Source organism: Crinia signifera, chromosome 5 (assembly GCF_055691185.1).
Source record: "Crinia signifera chromosome 5, ASM5569118v1, whole genome shotgun sequence".
Classification (NCBI taxonomy): domain Eukaryota; kingdom Metazoa; phylum Chordata; class Amphibia; order Anura; family Myobatrachidae; genus Crinia; species Crinia signifera.
In genome coordinates, this window is record NC_139221.1 from 224,319,068 (window position 1) to 224,327,479 (window position 8,412).

Here is an 8,412-nt window from a genome sequence, read left to right on the forward strand (position 1 = left end):
TAATACAGTGACCATCAAGTGGGCGAAAATGATTTGTCAGGGAAATTTGCCAGATCAAAAATTATTATTAGTAAAGCAAGACCAAAAAATACCCAACGATAATGCAATGCACATAAATGTTGCAGAGCTCCATGATTTTGGTGTTTCTTTAGTAACTGGGGTCTTGCTTACAACCCTCCCAGAAAATATAGCAGCTAATGGACCAGGTTAAATGACACAGGTAGCGGGTTTACAATAATCTTGTTAGGACCGAGTTTGATGAATAAGGATAGAGATAGAAAAAAAACTCTTCGTATGCATTCATTACTTCTGCTGTCTGGACGAGTGATACAGCACTGGATATTCCCTGATGGTCTCCCAGGAGGTACTGATCCAGCCTGTCGCTGCTTAGCTGCTGAGTTCAGATGGGATCAGGCGGCCCAGCGAAGTATGGCTGTATATGGCATCAGATGAGAGAGCCTCGAATGGAACTAGGAGCCAGTAGTCACTTCTGCTTTTCCCCGATTTGGTTCAGGAGAATGAGAGAGTGAGCGAGTCCACGTAATAGGTAGTAGTAAGTTAGATTGAAGCAGAAATAAAATAAGCAAGTGAGAAAGGTATGCTCACATTATATTGATAAATGTGCCCACTGCAGATTTTCATGGGTTCGTGGTTATTGAGCCAGTAATGGAAAATACTGAGCACAGTTCCACATGCAGGGGTGAGTAGAGTCTTTATGAATCTTAAATAATTTGTACGTGCAGGATAGATTGGTTCATCAGCAGCATACACATTGGCAAATGGCTCACAACTTTAGTCAAAACAATGTAACAAATGGAGTTACTAGTAGACAGCAGCAATTAGTAACAGTTTATCAAATGTAGAAAAACCAATGTAAAACAACAGGTTAAACATCCACTCTACTTATACCTTTTAAGGCTAATTGATACCATTAATTAAGGACTGACTGTTGTCCACACCTTATCTATTAACTACCTTTTATTAGGGATAGTGATAGCAATGGTGGTGTTTTTAAAGAGAGAGTTCAGTGGATGGTTTGACAGTTTGATATAGCCAGAACACAACCTGCGGGTCACAATAGTAATAAGCGCTTGTATCAACAATTCTGCTAGCATATAGTTACAGTCTGCCCCATATGATAGAGCGCTGCAGTCCCGCTCAGTGGCGGTAATGGTTTGTGTACACGCACCAGACACAAAGTCTGTGCGTGCAGGGTAATCTGTAAGTTGGAAAATACAGAGTACCTTGAGTGCCTGGTAGCGAGGTCACGGAGCAGGGAAAGCCGTGCGGTGAGCGTTTCTCACCGTCCGAATAGTGGCTGCAGCGCTGGTCTGAGATGTGCTGCGGGAGGGCTGGGAGTGGCTGGAGATGCCCTGACGTCAGAGACACGTGTTTCGCCCCGATTGGGCTTGATCACAATGACGTGCTGGACTGGGGGTTCCCTGTTGGTATAAGAGAGATGTGCAGGCCAATCCTGCGCTTGGAAATAATGATGGACATACGAATGTACCAATGGAAAATGAGGAAGTGTTAACCGCTTATGTTAGCAATAATGAGTTGATTGAGAGCTGAATTAGCTTGGTATGTAAAAGGCTAAACCACCTTTAACACTATAGTTATAGAACTGAATCACCGATTGTGTCAGTTAGTATTAGAGGATATAGATGGTATCTGTTGTAATAAAAGCTATGTGGAACTGATGACCATTGTGGATTTTGATATGGTGTTGGCACACTACGATGTCGACTCGATTTATGTCGACTGTTTGCACTAAATATAAAGTGCAAAATTAATGATGGTTTCGAGGAGTATGATATTGTGGCTGATAAGGTAGTTGTACATGGATTTGGCAGTTTGTAACAGTTACAAACGGATTTGAGGTTTGTAAACAGAGGTGATGTGGACATATCTCATGTCGACTAAATCGCCCCTATATATAATGTTAAGGGATGTTATGACATTCCTTGTGTCTTTATGGAAATTGGGAAGCTTAGGATACAGTTATTATTACCGGAAAAAGTGGGGCAAAGATGCACTAAAGGGTCGACATTGTCTGTGTCGACTAAAAAAACCGAAAATAGGTGTGTGTTCCAAAAAATAATAAATAAATGGATTGGGTGATTGTCATTATATACTGTGATGAAAGGAAAAAGGGGAAGTTGGTAGTTTTCAAATGGAAAAGAATCATAGTACCTGTATATATATATATATCTCTATGTGTTGATGAATTCAACAAGAAAAATATATACCATTAGGATGATCATGCTGAGAAGAATATATACAGGGAAAATTAAGTTATAGAGGTAATTTAGCATTTACATTATAGTTGGTAGTTGCCCGTTCTGAAAGAAAAATGATACAAAAATCAATTGTGATAAAAATGATAATCACAACTCTAATGACATCAAGTACACAGTATTATTATCATACAAACTGTTAGCACCTGGTTTGATGAGTTATTGTTGGGGTACATCTAGACATATAATGTTGTAATCACATAATTAGCGAGACATGTTTATTACTGTGTTAGTATATAGTGGGACCAACATTATATAGGAACGAGATATCCTACTCCCATACTGTAAGTAAATGCAAAGTCTAAACAGAAGAAGTATTATCATAATAGATACAATCACTATAGTGCATATAGTATTATATTCATACGCTGATAAAGATAAAATATCTAGTTAAATGTAGTATCCTGTGAATAATAAAGATATGTATCAGAGATTAATTTACATTCTTATACATTCAGGAATTAAACGGTATTAGGACCAAGGACTTTGTGGAGAATATATTGGTTGACAAAAGTGGGGGAAATACTTGATTAAAGGTATGTGGATGAGTGGACAGATTTTGGAGGTGTTCTGATTAGTGGGATAGGGATAAGAGGTATCACAGGAAAGAACTGAAGTTGATGTCTTCGTTGAGTCCTTTGGGGGAAAGGGTGTCCAGCTGAAAAATCCACCAACTTTCTTTTTGGAGTAGGGTTTGATTAATGTCACCACCTCTACGCGTGAGTTCCGTGAGTTCAGAAGCGTCAATTTTACAGTTTTGAATAGATGGTTAAAATCAATTATGACATCATCAGTGATGTCACAATTGACATAATCGGTTTTAAAATTACTGTCGTAGATGATGTCCGTGCCATCCGTGAGTTCAGAATCGTAAAATTTACAGTTTTGAAAAGATGGTTAAAATCAATTATGACATCATCAGTGATGTCACAATTGACATTATCGGTTTTAAAATTACTGTCATATATGATGTCCGTGCCATTCGTGAGTTCAGAAGCATCAATTTTACAGTTTTGAAAAGATGTCGAAATCAATTATGACATCATCAGTGATGTCACAATTGACATTATCGGTTTTAAAATTACTGTCGTAGATGAAGTCTGTGCCATCCGTGAGTTCAGAAGCGTCAATTTTACAGTTTTGAAAAGATGGTTAAAATCAATTATGACATCATCAGTGATGTCACAATTGACATAATCGGTTTTAAAATTACTGTCGTAGATGATGTCCGTGCCATCCGTGAGTTCAGAAACGTCAAATTTACAGTTTTGAAAAGATGGTTAAAATCAATTATGACATCATCAGTGATGTCACAATTGACATAATCGGTTTTAAAATTACTGTCGTAGATGATATCCGTGCCATCCCTGAGTTCAGAATCGTCAAATTTACAGTTTTAAAAAGACGGTTAAAATAAATTATGACATCATCAGTGATGTCACAATTGACATTATCGGTTTTAAAATTACTGTCGTAGATGATGTCCGTGCCATCCGTGAGTTCAGAATCGTCAAATTTACAATTTTGAAAAGATGGTCAAAATCAATTATGACATCATCAGTGATGTCACAATTGACATTATCGGTTTTAAAATTACTGTCATAGATGATGTCCGAGCCATTCGTGAGTTCAGAAGCATCAATTTTACAGTTTTGAAAAGATGTCGAAATCAATTATGACATCATCAGTGATGTCACAATTGACATTATCGGTTTTAAAATTACTGTCGTAGATGAAGTCTGTGCCATCCGTGAGTTCAGAAGCGTCAATTTTACAGTTTTGAAAAGATGGTTAAAATCAATTATGACATCATCAGTGATGTCACAATTGACATTATCGGTTTTAAAATTACTGTCGTAGATGATGTCCGTGCCATCCGTGAGTTCAGAATCGTCAAATTTACAATTTTGAAAAGATGGTCAAAATCAATTATGACATCATCAGTGATGTCACAATTGACATTATCGGTTTTAAAATTACTGTCATAGATGATGTCCGTGCCATTCGTGAGTTCAGAAGCATCAATTTTACAGTTTTGAAAAGATGTCGAAATCAATTATGACATCATCAGTGATGTCACAATTGACATTATCGGTTTTAAAATTACTGTCGTAGATGAAGTCTGTGCCATCCGTGAGTTCAGAAGCGTCAATTTTACAGTTTTGAAAAGATGGTTAAAATCAATTATGACATCATCAGTGATGTCACAATTGACATAATCGGTTTTAAAATTACTGTCGTAGATGATATCCGTGCCATCCCTGAGTTCAGAATCGTCAAATTTACAGTTTTAAAAAGACGGTTAAAATAAATTATGACATCATCAGTGATGTCACAATTGACATTATCGGTTTTAAAATTACTGTCGTAGATGATGTCCGTGCCATCCGTGAGTTCAGAATCGTCAAATTTACAATTTTGAAAAGATGGTCAAAATCAATTATGACATCATCAGTGATGTCACAATTGACATTATCGGTTTTAAAATTACTGTCGTAGATGAAGTCTGTGCCATCCGTGAGTTCAGAAGCGTCAATTTTACAGTTTTGAAAAGATGGTTAAAATCAATTATGACATCATCAGTGATGTCACAATTGACATTATCGGTTTTAAAATTACTGTCGTAGATGATGTTCGTGCCATTCGTGAGTTCAGAAGCATCAATTTCACAGTTTTGAAAAGATGTCGAAATCAATTATGACATCATCAGTGATGTCACAATTGACATTATCGGTTTTAAAATTACTGTCGTAGATGATGTCCGTGCCATCCGTGAGTTCAGAATCGTCAAATTTACAATTTTGAAAAGATGGTCAAAATCAATTATGACATCATCAGTGATGTCACAATTGACATTATCGGTTTTAAAATTACTGTCATAGATGATGTCCGTGCCATTCGTGAGTTCAGAAGCATCAATTTTACAGTTTTGAAAAGATGTCGAAATCAATTATGACATCATCAGTGATGTCACAATTGACATTATCGGTTTTAAAATTACTGTCGTAGATGAAGTCTGTGCCATCCGTGAGTTCAGAAGCGTCAATTTTACAGTTTTGAAAAGATGGTTAAAATCAATTATGACATCATCAGTGATGTCACAATTGACATTATCGGTTTTAAAATTACTGTCGTAGATGATGTCCGTGCCATTCGTGAGTTCAGAAGCATCAATTTCACAGTTTTGAAAAGATGTCGAAATCAATTATGACATCATCAGTGATGTCACAATTGACATTATCGGTTTTAAAATTACTGTCATAGATGATGTCCGTGCCATTCGTGAGTTCAGAAGCATCAATTTTACAGTTTTGAAAAGATGTCGAAATCAATTATGACATCATCAGTGATGTCAAAATTGACATTATCGGTTTTAAAATTACTGTCGTAGATGAAGTCTGTGCCATCCGTGAGTTCAGAAGCGTCAATTTTACAGTTTTGAATAGATGGTTAAAATCAATTATGACATCATCAGTGATGTCACAATTGACATAATCGGTTTTAAAATTACTGTCGTAGATGATGTCCGTGCCATCCGTGAGTTCAGAAACGTCAAATTTACAGTTTTGAAAAGATGGTTAAAATCAATTATGACATCATCAGTGATGTCACAATTGACATTATCGGTTTTAAAATTACTGTCATATATGATGTCCGTGCCATTCGTGAGTTCAGAAGCATCAATTTTACAGTTTTGAAAAGATGTCGAAATCAATTATGACATCATCAGTGATGTCACAATTGACATTATCGGTTTTAAAATTACTGTCGTAGATGAAGTCTGTGCCATCCGTGAGTTCAGAAGCGTCAATTTTACAGTTTTGAAAAGATGGTTAAAATCAATTATGACATCATCAGTGATGTCACAATTGACATAATCGGTTTTAAAATTACTGTCGTAGATGATATCCGTGCCATCCCTGAGTTCAGAATCGTCAAATTTACAGTTTTAAAAAGACGGTTAAAATAAATTATGACATCATCAGTGATGTCACAATTGACATTATCGGTTTTAAAATTACTGTCGTAGATGATGTCCGTGCCATCCGTGAGTTCAGAATCGTCAAATTTACAATTTTGAAAAGATGGTCAAAATCAATTATGACATCATCAGTGATGTCACAATTGACATTATCGGTTTTAAAATTACTGTCGTAGATGAAGTCTGTGCCATCCGTGAGTTCAGAAGCGTCAATTTTACAGTTTTGAAAAGATGGTTAAAATCAATTATGACATCATCAGTGATGTCACAATTGACATTATCGGTTTTAAAATTACTGTCGTAGATGATGTTCGTGCCATTCGTGAGTTCAGAAGCATCAATTTCACAGTTTTGAAAAGATGTCGAAATCAATTATGACATCATCAGTGATGTCACAATTGACATTATCGGTTTTAAAATTACTGTCGTAGATGATGTCCGTGCCATCCGTGAGTTCAGAATCGTCAAATTTACAATTTTGAAAAGATGGTCAAAATCAATTATGACATCATCAGTGATGTCACAATTGACATTATCGGTTTTAAAATTACTGTCATAGATGATGTCCGTGCCATTCGTGAGTTCAGAAGCATCAATTTTACAGTTTTGAAAAGATGTCGAAATCAATTATGACATCATCAGTGATGTCACAATTGACATTATCGGTTTTAAAATTACTGTCGTAGATGAAGTCTGTGCCATCCGTGAGTTCAGAAGCGTCAATTTTACAGTTTTGAAAAGATGGTTAAAATCAATTATGACATCATCAGTGATGTCACAATTGACATTATCGGTTTTAAAATTACTGTCGTAGATGATGTCCGTGCCATTCGTGAGTTCAGAAGCATCAATTTCACAGTTTTGAAAAGATGTCGAAATCAATTATGACATCATCAGTGATGTCACAATTGACATTATCGGTTTTAAAATTACTGTCATAGATGATGTCCGTGCCATTCGTGAGTTCAGAAGCATCAATTTTACAGTTTTGAAAAGATGTCGAAATCAATTATGACATCATCAGTGATGTCAAAATTGACATTATCGGTTTTAAAATTACTGTCGTAGATGAAGTCTGTGCCATCCGTGAGTTCAGAAGCGTCAATTTTACAGTTTTGAAAAGATGGTTAAAATCAATTATGACATCATCAGTGATGTCAAAATTGACATAATCGGTTTTAAAATTACTGTCGTAGATGATGTCCGTGCCATCCGTGAGTTCAGAATCGTCAAATTTACAGTTTTGAAAAGATGGTTAAAATCAATTATGACATCATCAGTGATGTCACAATTGACATTATCGGTTTTAAAATTACTGTCATATATGATGTCCGTGCCATTCGTGAGTTCAGAAGCATCAATTTTACAGTTTTGAAAAGATGTCGAAATCAATTATGACATCATCAGTGATGTCACAATTGACATTATCGGTTTTAAAATTACTGTCGTAGATGAAGTCTGTGCCATCCGTGAGTTCAGAAGCGTCAATTTTACAGTTTTAAAAAGATGGTTAAAATCAATTATGACATCATCAGTGATGTCACAATTGACATAATCGGTTTTAAAATTACTGTCGTAGATGATATCCTTGCCATCCCTGAGTTCAGAATCGTCAAATTTACAGTTTTAAAAAGACGGTTAAAATAAATTATGACATCATCAGTGATGTCACAATTGACATTATCGGTTTTAAAATTACTGTCGTAGATGATGTCCGTGCCATCCGTGAGTTCAGAATCGTCAAATTTACAATTTTGAAAAGATGGTCAAAATCAATTATGACATCATCAGTGATGTCACAATTGACATTATCGGTTTTAAAATTACTGTCATAGATGATGTCCGTGCCATTCGTGAGTTCAGAAGCATCAATTTTACAGTTTTGAAAAGATGTCGAAATCAATTATGACATCATCAGTGATGTCACAATTGACATTATCGGTTTTAAAATTACTGTCGTAGATGAAGTCTGTGCCATCCGTGAGTTCAGAAGCGTCAATTTTACAGTTTTCAAAAGATGGTTAAAATCAATTATGACATCATCAGTGATGTCACAATTGACATTATCGGTTTTAAAATTACTGTCGTACATGATGTTCGTGCCATTCGTGAGTTCAGAAGCATCAATTTCAC

General features: G+C 35.8%; 1 pseudogene; it reads right to left on the bottom strand.

Annotated features, from left to right (window-relative positions):
* Window positions 1–324: 324 nt before the first annotated feature.
* Window positions 325–441, bottom strand: LOC146005858 (5S ribosomal RNA; annotated as a pseudogene).
* Between the last annotated feature and the right edge of the window lie 7,971 nt (window positions 442–8,412).